The sequence below is a fragment of the Dermacentor variabilis genome, chromosome 5 (genome assembly GCF_050947875.1).
Source record: "Dermacentor variabilis isolate Ectoservices chromosome 5, ASM5094787v1, whole genome shotgun sequence".
In the NCBI taxonomy this organism is placed as follows: Eukaryota; Metazoa; Arthropoda; class Arachnida; order Ixodida; family Ixodidae; genus Dermacentor; species Dermacentor variabilis.
In genome coordinates this window covers 149,759,895-149,778,204 of record NC_134572.1, presented here as the reverse complement: position 1 = coordinate 149,778,204, position 18,310 = coordinate 149,759,895, and the positions used below count along the sequence as shown (strand labels likewise).

Genomic DNA, 18,310 nt, shown 5'->3' with positions numbered 1-18,310 from the left:
TGTTGCCTCCGAGATATTATACAGTTTCAGATTAGGCGGACGCAAGCGTTTGGGGTCCCAAACGATTGCGTCCCGCTAGTCTGAAACTCTCTACTGATGCAGTTCTTTGCGTCCGCACCCATCTCTGAGGCGTATATAATAGAAAAGTATTTCCACACGACAAGACGCTTGATGAACCAGTGCTAACACAACTTGCTATATTTCTGTCCGAGCCCTGTACGGCTCGGACGGTTTCTGAGCCCAAATCCGAGCCGCCTGCAGAGAGGCAGAAAGAAAGATATATAAATCCCTTCCACAACACGACACCAAAACGCCTACCATCGCGCGGAGCAGAGAGGAAACTTCCAGCACACGAGCTTTTCCTCAGATCTGGGGGAATGTCTTGGGAAGTAAGGGACAGGGCAGGGAGGGAGGTCGGCTGCAGAGAGGGGCAACGGTGAAGGAGCATGCGCACGAAGGCAGCCCCGCAGCAGAGAAAGAACGGAAGAGCCGGAGAACGGTCCAGTCCACGTGCGAGAAAACAACAGACACACAAGCGCGCTGCCACCGCCCGCCCGGCCAGGCCTGCTAAAAGCAGAAGCAGCGGCGAAGTAAAGACCATCCGCTGCCGGCCGCCTCGCTGGCTAGAGCGGCGGGCGAGAAAGGGGGGGGGGGGGGGGGGACAAGCAGCCCCAGTCGCATTTTGGCCCCCGAGTCAATTATCGATTCTCCATCTGGCGGCGGCGATCCTCCTCCCTTTGGCCTAATGATGAGCGCCGCGGCTCTTTCTCGGGCGATCCGCCGCGGATGTGTGCAGCAGCCTCTAACGACCTGTAGCCGCGCCGCGCTGCTACTGCTACACGGCGCCGCTGCCTGCCTGCCCGCCCGGTCGGCCAACGGAGCGCGAACACCGACGACCGGGCTGGGCTATATAGGAGCGGTGGGAGGGGAGGTCTCTATTCTGGCCGGCCGCCACGATCCGCCGTTGTAACTCCCTCTGGCCGCGAACACCTTCCACGCCGCGTTCACGCCTCTCTATATACGTCGCGGAACGAAGAATAAGACGACCGAGAGCTCGCGCGGCTGCCACGGATCGCTCGGTGCGCGGTCAATAGGAGGAAGACGCAAGAGCCACACGGGAGTTGAGAGCAAGGTTGGGGGATGGATGTAACGATTGTGTTGCAATTCCTTGAGTGTTTCGTCAGTGGTTCGAGCTGCGCTCCGGCTACGTTATCACAGTCAAGATCGGCGAGTCGTGAGCCGTAAATGATAAAAAAAACAAGGGAGGGGGGGCAATAGAATCAAGTGAAATGAACCGCTACGGCTTACCGGTCCCAGGTATCCCAGAAATGGCAGGTAGATAATTCCTGCCATTTCTTAGAAGACCTTATCCCCCTCCCCTTCCGAAACAAGACCACGCAGGCAAACGTCTGGAGAGTAAACTGCACCCATCCCGATACCAGTGCACGAAATGTGTTATCGCAAGGGCTTTAATGTGGTTCGTAACGCAGGCCGGTCTTGGAGGCAGCGCAACCTCACAGCACCGAGACGCCTTGTAAACCGAGCTAACCAATAAGCGTCCCCAACATCATATCTGAGCAGGTCTACCGGGAAGCTAGCGCCTGACTATGGCGATCGTCCTCCAGCGGTTTCTCTCCATTTTTTTTTCTTCTTCTTGTTTGCAGTACCGCGACACTCGGAAAGTGATAAGCGTGACCGAATGTTTCCACAAGCACAATCCCAGCGTGCAAAGGCGGCGACGTGCGAATACGTTCAACCATACGAAAGAACGGGGAAAATACCATTAACAAAATCACACTACATCCTTATTCGAAGCGCAAAAAAAAAAAAAAAAAAATGTAAGCCCAGTTGGCAACTACCTCCAGAAAGGGAAGAACGCCCACCTACTTCAAAGGGGGGGGGGGGGGTGAGAGGAAATGGCAAATGGAAAGAAAGACAAGGGCAGAAAGCTTATGCACCGAAATGCTTAGGGCCTCCCCCCTCCCCCCCCCCCCCTCCGGAAGAACGGCAAGCAGGGCAAGCTGCTCGGGTTGCAATAAATCCGCATGGCATGGGTGTGCAGTCAGTGTGCTGGTTCCCTACGAAGTATCCTACAGCGGGCGTCAACAACTCTCGAAACGCGCGAGGCGCAACACAGCGAGCGCCGGAGGAGGAACGAGGCACAGCTTCACGGCCGTCGCTCGGGCCCTTGCGGCGAAGACAACCTCGAGGGAGAAAGCTACTACGCCCGTTAACCCAGTTTTTTCGTTCGGCGTCGATTTGGCGGCCTGCGAGTAAAACAACAGACGCACGACGCGCTGGCGAGGCTTTCGCGGCCGGAGCAGCGCGTCGAGGAAGCAACGCATGTGCCCAGCTGTCTCGCGAAGAAGACCCCCGGGGGAGATGAGCGGCGGCAAACGCACTCGAAGAGAGACCCCGAGCAACGCTAACTGCGAGGGAAGAGGGGTTCAGTTTCACCGAGCGTCAATGATGCGAAGACGGCGTCCGTACAGAAGGAAAATGAAGAGGTTGTTTACTGTTCCAAACACTCTGCTTTACAGAAAGCCCGAACGCTTGGCAGTGAACATAAGCGTTTCTCGCAATATTGCCTAGAGAGAAATCTGGCGCCACCGTCTATGCGAACTTGCAGGTGGGCGCTGTGCGACATGGGAATGACGCTATACGGGTGTGTAGGGGGCGTGTGTTGAGAGCGGGACGACGAAGAACGCGCGGCTGTCACGGATCGCTCGGTGCGCGGTCATTAGGACGAAGACGCAAGAGCCACACGGGAGTTACCGCTCTTCTTTCCGTCTTTATTTCCCCTTTCCCTTCCCCTAGTGCAAGGTAGAAAACCGTAGGCTTTAACTCTGGTTAACCTCCCTGCCTTTGTCTCATTTCCATCTCTCTCGCTCTTGTGTTGAGCAAGGCTGAAACGTGGATATGGCTGCACATATATAGCTTCCCTAAAGATTTTCATTCACCCGTATAACATCGTTTAATGAGGTTTACTCCCCTGTAGTGCATAATAAAGACAAGAAAAACCAAGAACAGACACAGAAACACACGTCCTCGTGATGGAATAACACATGTTTATGTGTATTATTAAGTTAAAACAATTTGTTACGTGGTTTTAGTAAAAAAAAAAATGAACTATTCTAACGGTCGTTTTTTTCTGCGCAACAGACCTTCATTGTCAGCGCTCTCAAAAGACCAGTCGAATTTGCCACAAATGGTCGCGTACTAGGTGCATTGTTACACTGAGACTAACGCGGTCACCAGCAAAGACGACGGAGCAAGAAAGACAGACGGAGCACTTATCCTGCCGTCTGCTGTTTTGACCGTGCGATGGTGCACTGGGCTGCGCCACACTGTATTCCGAATGCATACAATTTCTGCCCTCTCCGAACGATCTTTCTGTAGTAGCATAGCTATATCCAGCCGAAAGACGCTGACAGCTACATAAAAGAACCGAAAAAGTCCTAACGAGGTCAACCGCCGCAGTGGCTTGGCAAGGTTTTGGTGCTGCGCTGCTAAGCACGAGGTCGCGGGATCGAATCCCAGCCGCGGTCGGCCGCATTTCGATGGGGGCGAAATGCAAAAAAAAAAAAAAAAAATTGCCCGTGTCCAGTGCATTTGGGGCGCTTTAAAGATCCCCTGGTGGTCAAAATTAATCTGGAGCACCCCCCCCCCCCCCCCACTACGGCGTGCCTCACAATCAGATCGTGGTTTTGGCCCGTAAAACCGCAGAATTGAATTCAACTGACGGGAAGGTCGCGCCACATGCGCTGTTAAATGGGTTCTGTAACCGTTAAGAGCACAACGTTTCACATACACGGTAAAACGGAATCCTTTTCTCGGGCACTGCATTTCACACGGTAACAAAAGGTTGTCGCTCAGCGCAAAACGGGCCTGCATGATTTGAAACTTACTCGAACGTTATCGTTGACTCTATGTGTTCTTGCGTATGTTCTCGCCGAACCTTGCGCAATCGGGTCGTATACGCGACACGAACTGTGCAGCACTTTTCTGAAAGGCGCCCGGGCACCAGCGATTGCCTTGCGACCATCGACGAGTCACGCACAGAAGCCGACGCACTCGACTCCCAGATCAGATTTCGACGGTCGCCGACTGCGCATGCAGCGTGTCGCTTGCTTTCAAAAAAATTAAATTACGGGGTTTTACGTGCCAAAACCACTTTCTGATTATCAGGCACGCCGTAGTGGAGGACTCCGGAAGTTTCGACCACCTGTGGTTCTTTACCGAGCACCTAAGTCTAAGTACACGGGCGTTTTCGCATTTTGCCCCCATCGAAATGCGGCCGCCGTGGCCGGGATTTGATCCCGCGACCTCGTGCTCAGCAGCCTAACGCCATAGTGTCACTTGCTTTCGTGGGCACGGGTTCGCCCAATGAAAAGTTAGCAGACTCGCTACACGGCGTTCTTCGCCGGCACTACAACGTGCAATATTCAAGTCAGACCCAGTAATCATTCGCAACACCTCTTGGATTTAAACAAGACAAAGTTTTTCACTCCGACATGAAATTCTTACTGCCGGTAATATGGAGCTGCGAAAAAACGTCACATCTAAGGCCCCTACACGGTCAGAGACGGTATCCTAAGAGCCGGATTCCCAGCACGCGCAATCAACTGTAATATCGGCCCAAATACAGCAGCCACATCTCTCCAAACAGCGTCGAAACCACGACGAAGAAAGACCACAAACAAACGGACCGTCATCCAAACCCGGTCGAACTTGGCGGCGCCAGAGAACTTCTCAATTGAAAGTGGGCCTGCACCGTTAGGCCGGTATCGCAGCCGGCCTAACGTAAGAAGTAAACAAAAGTAAAGAAAAAAGTAAATACAGTAAATAACCGGCTCGCCGTCAGCGGGAACTCTGCCGAGCCGTGACGCGACCTATCCCATGCCCGACGGTCGCCACCCCCCGTTCCTCCGGGCGACTCGGCGTGCCCGAGCGATGGCCCCGCGAGGCAGCAACTCGCCCCCTCCCGGCTTCCCTTTATATCTATCTGCTGGTTTTGTTCTTTTCCGTCTCTAGTCCAGCCGGGCGACCGACCTGCGCTAACGAATCCGCTCAGGCCCCGCGACGAGTGCTAGCTAGCTAGCTGCGCGGGTGGGTGATCGCCATTTCCATAATGCTCCTGGGCCCAGAGCTTCGAGCGCGCGCGCTCGGGAGAGCGGACACAAAGAAGTCATTAGGGACGCAGTCGGCATTCGTGCCGCAGGGTCGGGACGGCACGGCGTCGCGCGCAGTTCGGGGCCGGTGCCCGTGGAAGAAGAAGGGTGTCGACCCTGCCTGCCTGTGCGCGTGCGAGTGTGCTCCCCTGTCTGTCTGTCTCCCTGTCTGCATGGGAGGCGCGCAGTTTCCTAGAAAAAAAAAATACTAGAGTTAATTCTGGTGACGGTGCTCTATGATAACCGCGAGCGTGGCTGTTCAGCCAGCACGGGAATGACTTTGGCTTCAAAGGGCTTCGCGATTTTGCAAAATCGATACTTTGCGACGAAATACCACGCTGCAAATGAAACAAACGGCAATGAATATGTACGTGGGCAGCAGAGACTTACGGGCCCTTCGGGGATCTAGAAAACAAAAGGAAAATGATTGCTCAGCAATTTACAAACGTAAGAACCAGGGAAATATCAGCGCCGCGAGAAACGCCCGAAGCCACAAACACGAAGATTAAGACAAATCCGCGCGCACAATAGTGCTCATTTCGTTTCCATGGCAGCTTAACGATGGCAGCGACGGAGTGTTCTGTTCCCTCGAGTAATGCTTGCAGGAAGCTGTACGGACGCAGTCTCCTGCACACACACACACAGCACGGCCCAGTGCTCGGGGACGATGGGTGTCGACCCTGTGTGCGCGCGCACTGAGGCCCCCCCCTCCTCCCCCAACTTCCTCTGCTTACAGAGCGAGATAATACTCCGCAAAGTGCAGCGTGGGGAAACAGCGCGCAAGGATGGCGGCTTCCGTAAGCCGATTAAGAGAAGCGCCACGCTCGTCCTCCTCCCTGTTTATTCGCTGGCCCGACGACTTCGGGCTGGCCGTGGCGCGACTAATTGATGTCGCGGTGCCAGACTAGTTTTCCGCGTCTCTCCGCTCGCTTTGCACACAACCCGCACCTTCTGCCGCCGTAGCCGTACGTTCCGGCCCACGGCGGATCGAAACGAGCCATAGCGTGGATAGAGACCACGGGAAGTGCGTCGCATAAAGAGGAGTTCGAAGCGAAGGAACTGTTTCGTGGTTAATAAGTTCTAAGGCTGTGCGAAACGGCTCCGCGACGTTGCAAAGTGTTCGCTTTTTCACGAAAATATTGCGTTGTAAAAAAATGTTACAATTCGCTATAACCCTACATGTGCGCGGATTCTTATTTGCTTTCGGATTTATAAGTATAGAAGTGCGCCAATGTTTAGGCGGATAATGGCAGATGAAGCGCAATAAACAAAGCCACAAGAACTTTTGAGGCCACAAGTTCGAAGATCAGAAAATATTAAATTCAGTAACCGTCCTTCCCCTGACAGACAAGCGATCTCGGCGTCGGAGCTCCCTCTAGTAACTTAGGAAACTCTCCATCTGTTTCTCACAGTTGAAGATATTTTTTTTAATCGTAGAAGCATAGTTTACTAACGCAGCTTCAACTTAACTTTATAGTTAATGTCTTTCTAACGCTTCTTTAACACTCCCTTCCTTCCAAAGTAACGGTGCTTCCTTCGTCAACGTGCTCTACACCACCGACCAACGCAGTTCCCGAAGCCTCGTGGCCGTCAACGGGCAACGCTCGGAAGATGCTCGGTGCGTTTGTAACTTCCTGCCTAGTAAATCGTAACCGGACACCGAGTGCGAATCTTCCGCCAAGGGGAGGGTGTTCGGCGACGCGACGCAACCGCCGGCTCCGTTTCCCGCCTCGTCCCGGAAACATTCGTCGCCTCGCTCTTCTGTCAGCCAGCCGTTGAACAGACTGGGGACGCAACGGCGAACGACAACCGGAAAGACAACCGCAAGAAACAGAAGCCAAGCGAAAAGTAAGCCGAGACGTGTAAAAAAGAAGGAAGAAAAAAATCAGCCGGCACTACGTTACTTCATCGGAGCGCTGAGAGAGCAATATGCATATGGTGCCCCGACTCTTACTCCAAATACTAAGAACGCTCCAGACGTGCTTATGCAATAAAAAAAATAACAATAAAAAGCACTCGCGATCAGCTTTTTTAAGATTCTACTCGATGAATGCCATCAGTCTTCCCCTTCTAGAAAGTGTTATTCTAGAGAGCTCGGACAAAGACGAGTTCCCTTGTCGAAACTATGGCTCTAGAAACAACCTTCGTTCGGCTGCTGTTACCAGAAATGTAAGCACTAGTTGAAAAAATGAAAAGAGAAAGAAAAAAACTGGTGTCCACATGCGGAATACACAGCAAACTCGCAATTCATTTCCCTCCTCTCGCAAAGCAGTCTTCCCTTCTGGCTAACCTCTAACGTTGCTGTTGTACGTTGCGTACGGCAGAGAGGTATTCCGACCAAAAGCATCACAGTCTGGAGGTTCGCGCGACACATGAGTAGTAAAATAACAGTCGTTTCTCGAAAGTTCCCGCACGTGACGCAAAATCGGACTTATTTCTTATTATTCTCTCCCGCCCCCTGGATTTCCTCCTCCTCACCGAAACTGAGCCACTACCCATATGCGGTCCGGAACTTCCCTTTCCTCGCTCCTGGAGAGTGCGGGAAAGACACGGCCTTTCTCAATTATTATTCGTAGCCACACCGTGGACAGGCATCGTCGCGTGGAGCTGGCTCCCATAATGCAATCTCGGATCGGCCCCTACCGCTGTTGCGGGGTGCCAATAAATCCACCGGGCACTCCCGTTCACCACCAGCCCCGGAATAAATCAATGAGCTAACAGGGAAGGGGGTTGATCCGGCGCCCCTCGAACAAGCGCCCAACGCTGTGTACTCCTCCTTCCGGCAGCAGCAGCGGCTTCCGATCCCGCAGAGCAAACAGATCGACGCCCCCGCACCGTGGCCACAAATCTTGGAGCGCTGCAAGAAAGGGGGGGACAGAATGAAGGAGGGGAGGGGAAAGTGGCGCGGCCCCGGATAATACGAGGAAGAGAGAGAGACCACGGCCCGGGCTGGCCGCGGACCTCACTTGCTAATCCCTTTTTTTTTTTCGTTCTTCTCTTTCATTTCTTGTTTATTAACTTGTTTCTTCTTTAGTTAATGCGATTAGGATTCTTAGCCTACTTCGCCCACTTTGGCCTGCTGCTGCTTGCCTGCTATGCAGCCCCTTGAGACGTCGTTCTCCCTCGCAAAAAAAAAAGGGGGGGGGACAGGAAAAGCTCGCATGTCTGACTGATAAAAGTGAGCACGTGCTCTATTCTAGCTAACAATAAAAATTACAAGTTTCAAGTCTTTTTAGTACAATTCGCATACGCAGCCTACGCACCCTATTACGGATTGTCAATCAAGGTGTCTTCAGCAATTACACTGCTTGAATGTTGATCGCATTGAACGCCACGCAGTTACCAAGAGATGCATTCTGGCCTTTCTTTTCTTTTTTTTTTTACAAGATTGGCCCATGTTTAACTCTGGCAATGCATGCATTTTCGTAATACACATTATACTCTTTGCAACAATTTTGTGAGGGTATAAGTGGTGCTTGGTTTAACCCACGGCTGAACACCTTCAGTCTCTAGAGTGGTAAGATCGAATCGCTGATGGGTACAGAGGAACTTCCACTTTTCAGATAGTTTTTTGTTACAAGTAAGCATGACGATATTTGCGACAGACGACAAAACTGTACGAAATAAACTTTAATAGTTATCCCTGTGGTGCGCAACTGAGTGATCAGCATTATAACACTATTCAACTAATTTCTCTCATCGCAGGTGCAGTTCGAGCTCGACAATATGCAAATCATTTTTTTAAATATCCTGATGGGTAAAGGTGTTAGCCATAGAGACCCCAACATCCTTGAGCGTATTAAAAAAACATTTAGAGTGTATATTCAAAAAATAAATGTCCGGCGCTATATAACTCGGAATGAAGCGACCGCGTAGCAGACGAGTGTTGCAAAGACGTTGTGTGTGCGCTCTTGCTTGCGTTCCTTTGATTATTTCATTTCAGCGTACATTGGGACATGCATGCCGATCAAAGCAGCACGATTGCTTTACACGTGACGTAGGAGAACACGACAGGATTTAAATATCGGAACGTAACCGGCATCACCGGATGGCCTGCATCCCCTTCCGAGCTTGCAATCAGCTGCGGATTCTCAAAGGCTGCGGCGCACACCCGAGGGTAATGAAAGGTGTATCGCAGCACGCTGCTACCATGCTTCGATACACCAGGTCGCGAATGTGGTGCCGCACACGTGACAAAAAAAAAAAAAAAAAAAAAAGAAGGAGCAAATAAAGGGTCAAAGGTGAGTCCAACGACGGTCCAGTCGGAACCGCGACGACGACAGCGGCACACAACGCCCGGAGCTCTCGGAACAGGAGCAGCCGCACAGGGCAGAACTGCGCAGGAAGCACGTAGCCTTAGCGACTACTCCATTTCGGCGGGCTCTTTTAGACCCGATAGCAACACATTTCTCCCTGTTTAGACAAGAATTAACAAAACATTTCGGGGATTGCTTTTCGACACCCGAGACACTCAGTCCCCTTGTCTCCGCGTGCGGCTGGCGCGGTCGTGATGACCTTTAACACTCGCCCCCTTCCTCAGTTCTGTCGTCAATTGGCCACCAAGTTCGTGGTACCTGTCGCTGTAAAGCAGCTGACAGCGTGGCGTAAATTGGGACACTCCAAAACACTGCTGCAACTTGCTTCTCGGACGCACATATGACGCACAGGGGGCTTCACAAAGCAGCGCAAACGCAAGATATTCGCATCTTCCACGGCGCTTACGAATGTGACACGTACTTACTATGTGGCATGGGCTTATTCTCACTGGCAAGCAGTTGCGCAATACTTGCCAGACGTTGTGACATTCCCGTCATAGCGTAACGTCAAACACTTCACTAACGCCATTTCTCCGTTAAAGAGCCTCAAAGCCGCTTAACTTACTTCCTTCTAATGTTTTCTTTTCATTCAAAAGTTGCCGAAGTATTAATTAGCGCTCTCCCTCGTCCCACACAATACGACGACACGCAGCCGCCTAACGGTTAGTCACGCATCAATCACGCGCACACATGCGATCCGGCACCTGACTTGTCAAGACTACGCGTGGTTAACACGGCGCGCCAGTCAGTGCAGCTGCAACCGCGCAGTCGCCAACAGTTTCACGTGGTCACGTGACGGTGCTCCGGTGAAAGCGGACGAGCACGGCAACGAGTGCGCGCTCGCTACTCGCTTCTTCACCGAATGCGAGGCCGCAGCGGAAACGCTTGCGACAGCGCGCGTTTGTTTGATGGCCGCGCTAAAACCCCGCAGCTCACACCAGCACGACGTTTATGACAGCAGCATCAGCGGCCGCGTCTCCCGCGGCAGCTACGCATCGGCATGGCGGCGGTGTCACTCGATGAGTGACGTCACAACCGGTTCCGGGGCACGGGGATTATATAAGGTTAATCAGAAGCTGCGTGCGGCACCTGTACCATCCGCTAGAGCAGCACGCATCGCTTCAATATAGAAGGAAAGGGAGGGGGGAAAGTGCTACAGAGGTCGACGATCCATTCGCTCAGTCAGAAAAAATGACGGACGAGCGAGAACGCCAATTGTACACTCGGTCTATAAAACATTTATACCACATCGTACACTGTACGCATGACTCGGTAATGGGCAACTAATAGATGCTGCTAATACATCATGCTTGCCCAACAAAAAGCCCGTGCCAAGCTAATGTGTTTTATAGTACTTTTTTTTTTTTTTTCCTGCTCACTGCAGCGGGCATTTGTCAACTGTCATCCTCCTGGCAGTTCGTGAAGCGAGGCCACTTGGCTAACTTAATATTACACGAAGTGCAAGACTCGTGGCTGTAGTGGCAGTATGAACTGAAGTAAACGTAAGTAAAAAAAAAAAAAAAACTGACTGTTGCGCTAAGCTTCCTCTGTTTAAATTCTGCCATCGGGCAATTTCGTTTACGTGTACTTAATAGAGAGTTTTAGAATAGGGGCCCCAATATTTTGGGGCTCCAAAGAGCATTGCGGTTGTTAGGATTGGGGCACGCAGGAGTGAAGAGCTTTAGAATAGGGCTTTGCGTTTGCGGATAGCGTCTTGCGCTGACAGCGCCACTACGGCGTCTAAGAAAAACGATTAAAAATAATTAAATAAAATATACCATTTTATGATATGAATATTAATTTTGACTTTCGTGTACTCGCGTTTTTTTTACAATATGGAGGTTATTCTTCAAGCAGCAAACAATTAGTTGTGCTTAGTTTTGAGCAACAAAACCAACTTTACGTGCCTTCACCAGCCAAGCTTAGCCGTGTTAGGCCTACGAGCCATAAAATCCACACTCGAATTCGGAATCAGCGGCGTCTAATGAATCAATCTTTATAACACACGCTAGTTGAGAGAAAGCCATAACTGCAGTCACTTCTCCTAGCTTGCGAACTTCACGCGTTACCGCGAATCAAACCCAGTTTGGTGCTAGGTTAGAGCCGTCGCTTCGATGGGTGCCGCCATGTTTTTTGACGCAAAGCTTTTGGGAACGCTATTTGAGCTCCCGCTAAATCGGTGAAATAGCGTTCCCAACGCAAAACCCAAACGCAGTTTGCGTCTCGCGCATGCGCAGTGGCTTCGATGCTATTTCTTTGGGGCCCCTATTCTAAAGCTCTCTAATTAAAACCAACGCCTTAGCGACTGTAGTGCCGCTTTTCCGTATCGGGTATGTAAAGAACCTCGCTCCTGGGCCGATCCCGGAGATAGTGCACAGCCGCAACAATATTATTACATCCCTTTCAGGGTCGAGCACTGTTGTTTGCGAGTTTTATATTAGGGGACGCAAGCGGCTTACGTACGCAAGAACTAGGGGCCCCGGTACTGCGCATGCGCAGACCCCTACGTCTGCGTCTGCGCAGTACCGCGGCCCTCAGTTCCCGCGTACGCACGCCGCTTGCGTCCCCTAATCCGAAAATCTCTATTGTTTCGCGCACTTAATATTTAAGTCTGAGAAAACGTAAGATAAAAGGCACGCGATATCTGTGTTTTGTTTCGTGACATTCGTTTATGGGCTGCCATCTGCGAAATTCTGAGGAATAACTTTGTCAAGAATGTAAGACCTGGTACGAGCAATTTGAGTGATAGAATGGTGTGCCAATATAACATGCATATACCGCATATCATATAGCCTACATACACCCAAATATATAAGGAATCTCACGGCGACGCCGACGGCAGAAATTCGCTTGAAGTGGCCATGTAATTGCTACTGAAAAAAAAAAAAAGAACGGCGCAATTAACATGAAATGTGAACTTCGCCAGGGCTCAGTCATAAGCACCTTTTGTCCACGCTATGATATGACGAGCGCTATAATGGCTTTCGTGGATTGTGAAAAAAAGGCATTTGATTCGGTATAGATTCCAGCAGAGATGGAGGCATTGCATAATTAAGAAGTGCGGTAAACATACGTGCATATCCTAGGAAATATATACAATGACTCCGCCGCTACCTAAATTCTCCAGAAGAAAAGTGGAGAAATACCTCTCAAGGAAGGGTTCAGTCAAGGAGAGACAATCCCTGCAACGCTGTTCACTGCATGCTCAGAAGTATTCCAGTTGTTAAGCCTGGGAAAGATCGGGTGTGAGGATCAACGGCGAATATCTCAGCTGAAATATTCATCTCCAGCTACACTGGGGATAAATTGTAACAAACGACTGAGAAAGCGTAGGGTTAAACCCTAATAGCAGAAGAAAAATGTAATGTTGAATAGCCTGGCAAGAGAACAAGAATTCATGACCGAAAGTCAGCCTCTGGAATCTGCGCAGAGTATGTTTATCTACGTCAAATACTCACATTAAACTTTCTTTCTTTTTCTTTTTTTTTTTCATTTCGCCCCCATCGAAATGCGGCTACCGCGGCCGGGTTTGGATCCCGCCACCTCGAACCTAGCAGCGCAATACCAAGGCGACTATGGCGGCCGCGGCGCCCCAACCATTATCACTGAAAAGAAAAGCATACAATCCCTGCATTCTGCCGGTGCAAGCATATCGGGAAGAAACTTGGAGGTTAACAAGGAAGCTTGAGAACAACAAGTTATGGACCGCGCAACGAGCGATGCAATGAGAAATGTTAGACGTAAGATTAGGAGACAGCGGTACGGATTGGAGTCGGTTAGCCGGTATTATGGTTGACATTACGAGGGAGAAAATGGAGCTGGGCAAGCCAGTAGGGCAGATAATCAGTGGTTGCCAGTGGAAGGGAAACGCAGTCAAGCACGGCAGACAATTAGGTAGACTGATGAAGGAAAATTCACGAACGAATAAGGAACGAGCTAGCGCAAGACCGGGGTTAGAGGAGAGAGCCGTTTAGTTTACGTGAACGGATCGAGTCAGACAGAACCCGCGCGACGCGACCGCGACATCCTCTCAGTTCGCAACGAGAAAAGGGGAGGGAGCCAAAGAGGTTTTACAACTGCAACCTTCTTGGGGAGACACCGCTCTCCCAGCGCCGCCGCCAACGAAAAACGCAGGTGTACGGAGTGAACACCTGCGAGCAGGTGTCCCCAAACGGCGTCGAGACAGGTCCGAGCCACGCGAGGTGAACTGAACAGCAGGTGCCCCAAGGGGTACTATAAAGCGAAGGAATCCGCACGGCAGTAGTTGGGTGAACCACGGATTGCGCCTGCCGCACATCCGGTTTCTTTCGCCTTGTAAACCCCTCCAGGCGAACGTCACCCGCATGGTCACTGCAGGCGCCAGCTGCGTCATGCCGACGCTGGACGCATCGCAACACACGCGAGCTGGGAAATCGCAGCGCGTTCCGCGGTCACCACCTCGGCGGTGACTGAGGCTAGTGCTACACCGGCTGCTTGAAGCAGCGAGATGCACCTGCAGCGTCTACAGCTGAGGTGATCTGACGAAGAGGCCACAGACTTTGCGAAGCTGTGCAGGTACAGCTGGGAAGGACCGCGTGCGCCATGATGGTGGAGCTTCCGTGGTCAAAAAGATAATAATAATAATAATAATAATAATAATAATAATAATAATAATAATAATAATAATAATAATAATAATAATAATAATAATAATAAATTACAAAAGGCATATCTCACGCCTTTCCTCGGGCCATCCTCGAGATTAGTCTTCGCTTGAAAGCGACTGCGCATGTCTAAGCAATTCTAGTCGCCTTGTGCCTCCTTTGCAAATTCAGCCGCCATGTGGAGGAACCCGGTCATGCAAAAACCATTATTCGGCGCCGTTCGCTCTCTTCTCTACTCTCGCGCTACTAATCCTCCATGCGTCTTTCGCTTACGTTCACTTCGTCGTCCTAACCTTCTCGAAGCCACCTGTAAACCCCGACGCTTGTCCGACTGCTTTGCGCAACTCTTATGATGGGCCCTCGAGAGGAAACAATAGCTGCAAGCCATGCTGGAAAACCTGTGAACGAAGTAGTAGTACTAACTAGATAGAGCCGGCTGCGTGTTTCAGGGAAGAGAGAATGGCTCGCCCATTGTGATCTGCAAATCCATCTGTAGAGTTTTCATTCATGCTTCGTCGCGTGAAGGGCCGATCATACGCGGACGACGGGCGAGTCATTCTTGCTGTCCTCTTTTCTGAGTGCATGAAGTCATCTAAACAAATCTGTTTGTGCATATGTAACCGCATATTTATGACGCCTAAAGCAGGCCATTTTCCGAAGTAAACATAAAGGAAAAAAAAAAGGAATCGTTAAAATACGACGAGGTGAAATTTTTGGGGTAACTTGCGGAAAGCCTTTGCACACGCGCTGCCTCCTAGGCGAGACTGCACTGGACGGGAGAAACATTAAACTGTGAACGAGGTTTTCGACTGGAGAATCACCTTGCAGGGGCAGCCGACTTACAGGATATGACAAATTGTCCATCAGAAAGGAAGCTACAAAGAAAACCCGCATGCGAGTTGCCAGAAGTGAAGATAGTCGTCGATAAATTCGGAGTCGCGCTGCCACATTCCCCACCTCTAGGGTTCGGGCACGGTCGTTGTGGAGCCGGGCGTCACACAGACGGTCGCGCTCTTGGCCAACGCCACCAGTGAGCCTCAAAAAAGGGTGGCCAATTCGCTTACGCTAGGCGGGGCGTCACACGGAGGGTAGCGAGAGGACGTCCATGAACTAAAGTTGAACCGTACAGTCGATAGCGGTAACTACGACTTTTGCTTTCTTTTTACTGTTTAGTTTTTGTTTCTTTTGTTACAGTGTTATGTTACTGTTTTAATGCTTTTTATCACGGCTACGGCGGTGCACCAGCGCCCACACGTTCGAACGGGTAAAGCAACATCAACGTCAAGCCGGTCCACGCCGTCGTCCGTACCCCCTTGACGATAGTTGATAGCTTGGTGATGAGTTGCAAGGTCGAAGGAACAGAACAAGGGGTTTGTTTGAGAGGGCGAATCAGAGTCCTTGAACCCCCTCCACGTTTTTTTTTTTTTTTTCAGATAACGCTGTAAATGCCATGTTTCCCAGCGGTGGACCAATTTCCGGCGCTGGACCTTTCTCAGAGCGGCCCGGCCTTATCTGCCGCTAGCTCCGCGGCACGGCGCTGCTGTCAGTTGTGCTTCACACGTCCATGGCGTAGGAGCAACGAAGTATGGTTCGTTTTCGATTGAGCACCATACAGTCTCACCCACCATAGGGTCCGGACCTCGCCCCTAGTGAGTTCCTCGTTTTCGGTCCGCTGAAGAAGTTCCTGGCAGGACAGCGATTCACGTGCAACGATGAAGCCAATGTCTTGGTCCGACGGTGGTTCCACAGTCAGCCGGAGCAATTCTACTACAGGCGCATCTCAAATTTAGTGCTGCAATGGGACAAATGGACTGAATCGCCGTGTGGACTATGTAGAAAGATAGTGTAAGGTGTACGTACATTTGTAATGACCTGTATCTACCTTATTTTGGCTAATAAAAAATAGGGGCCATAAGCTTTCTGGTTCGCCCTCGTACACGGGAGATTGCGGGGCAAACTTAGTCACAAGTGAAAGCGTGCCCGTACGGGCAGAAGAACTACAGAGCGCAGTGACATCGAAGCACGCAGCTACATCGTTCTGTCTGAGCACGCCAAATCGCCCCGAAAGAGCCCGCCCGCTAGCATGCTAGGGAAACAGGTCGTGTCACCGTTGACCAATCCAGTGGAGTGCAGCCGCCGCAACACACCACCTTAGCTGAGAAGGAGAATGACGACGCACAAGTGCCGCCATCATCGTGGAAAAGGTGATGCGATTACACCCCGTTGTCCTAGGACAGGGAGAGGTCACCAACACGAGCCGCCAGAAGGAAAGCCGGTCCCCGAAATTCCCCAACCACTTCTTGACCTGCTCGCCCACTAGTTAGCGGGCGAGCTGGACATCGGCGTTGGTGATTGACGACAACGGTGATGGCAGCTGTTGGCGGCCCCCTCCTGTCGCTGGATACCTTGACCTTGAATGCCATTAGGATGAGTCGAGTCGTTTCCCGGGGCTTTTGTTGTGGCCCACACATGCCTCATCCTGTGGCACATACCTGTCAAGTTTTTTTTTTTTTTTTCTTGGGCATCCCGGCTCAGGCCTCAAAAATAGCCGGTTTGGCACACGTTTTGACATTCGCAATATAGCGACCGCCACCTCGTGTTTTCTAGACGTGCACTCTCGTTCACAGACTGCATTTCTCCCTTTAAGCACGCCCCAGTCCTCTCCCATTCCAGGAACGAAACGCGAGCCCGAAGGCTTTACAAAAAATTACGGCAAAGATTCCAGCTCCTCAGTCCTCCCTCGCTACAGGCTATGGCAAAGTAGTATCGTGCGCAGGGCTCACCAGTAGTATAGCGTAAGATGTTGAATGGGAAGTACAGATCGCTCTGCCAGTATGTGGTCGAGGTTACGAGTTAACGCGTCCTCTCGTAGGGGTGGCGAAATTGTCAGCCTCGCAGTGCCTGCGTTTGACTCGGTGGAAAGTCGTCTGATATCAACACCACAATGACCCCTGCGCTCCTGCTCTTCAGCTAGTAAGCCAAACGTAACAGTAGTATACACCTCAAAGGGCACAGCTACCACCCTGGAATGAACAATCGACACCGGAATTGGTTCCAACATGGCCGATAGCAAGTACAGCTCGTCATGTGGCCACGTTTCTGGATATCCATGGGGAATTTGATACACTTTTTGTCATTTCACGAAGCCACCTTCTCTGTGCATTGTCTTACTTGAGCTTCAATGGTTTTAACAGGTACGAACCAATTTTATTTTGTCATTTCCTGAGGTACGGAGAGGGTTAACGCCGTTTTCGCAGATGCGACGCTACCGCATCCACGAGTAAACACGCGGATGGCTCGAGAAACACGCCGCTCGCGCTCAGGGAGAGAAAATCCCGGCCGCTAAAGCGCTCACAAAACACACCTACTAAAGAACGAAGACCAGTAGCGCCTCGAAAGCAAGGAATACAATGGACTCGCGGGCTAGCGGCCTCAACGTCAGCGACCTTCCACGAAGGCGCCGCAAACAATGGTGAAATACGAGGCGCAATACGGACCCCCTCCCCTACTGCGAAACGCGTCGCGAAGCGCAGGTACGGACGGCGGAGACACACAGGTATCGAGGCTGCATGACAATGGCTTGCCGCAACAATAACAGTGCGCACGGCCGAGTAACGAGAAATAATGACAAAAAAAAAAAAGAAAGCGGGACTACATCGCAGGCGTCCTTCCCCGTCAGCAGCAAGCTGGGACAAACCTGAATGTACTTTGCTGCAAAACACGGAAAGCCGGTACGAAGAAGACACAGTGCAGCAGCAGCGACACGACGCCCGGGCAGCGTCGGCGAAAACGCGGCGCGATTAAAGCGTGACAGGTTTCACCGATGACACCTTTACTATCTTTCTTTTTAACAAACGTGGATTCGGTTGAAAGTGCAATACGTTTGCAAAGACCGTCTTCCGTTCGCGCGTGGCTCGCGTCCGTGTAGCAGAGGTGTACTGCAAATTACCAAGGTATGAAAGTACTATCGCAGCAAACTACACGCAGCTGAAGAGACAACGGAGGGCATCCTAGACTGCGGGTACACGGGACTTGCGGCAAGCCAGTGGTAGCGGTTCGAGCGTCGCCGGTAAGCGCACCACGTGTATGATGTGCCCACTTCTGCGTCGTCCTGAAGTGGAGGGTAAAACACGGCAGCGTGTTCACACGCGCTTCTGTGCCTCTCACACGTAATACGTTT

General features: G+C 51.3%; 1 protein-coding gene across 14 annotated transcripts in view; it reads right to left on the bottom strand.

Moving 5' to 3' along the window:
• The window catches only part of LOC142583235 (transcription factor 4-like), a 161,838-nt gene that overhangs the window by 88,249 nt on the left and 55,279 nt on the right, over window positions 1-18,310 (bottom strand). The gene's annotated exons all lie outside the window — the stretch shown is intronic.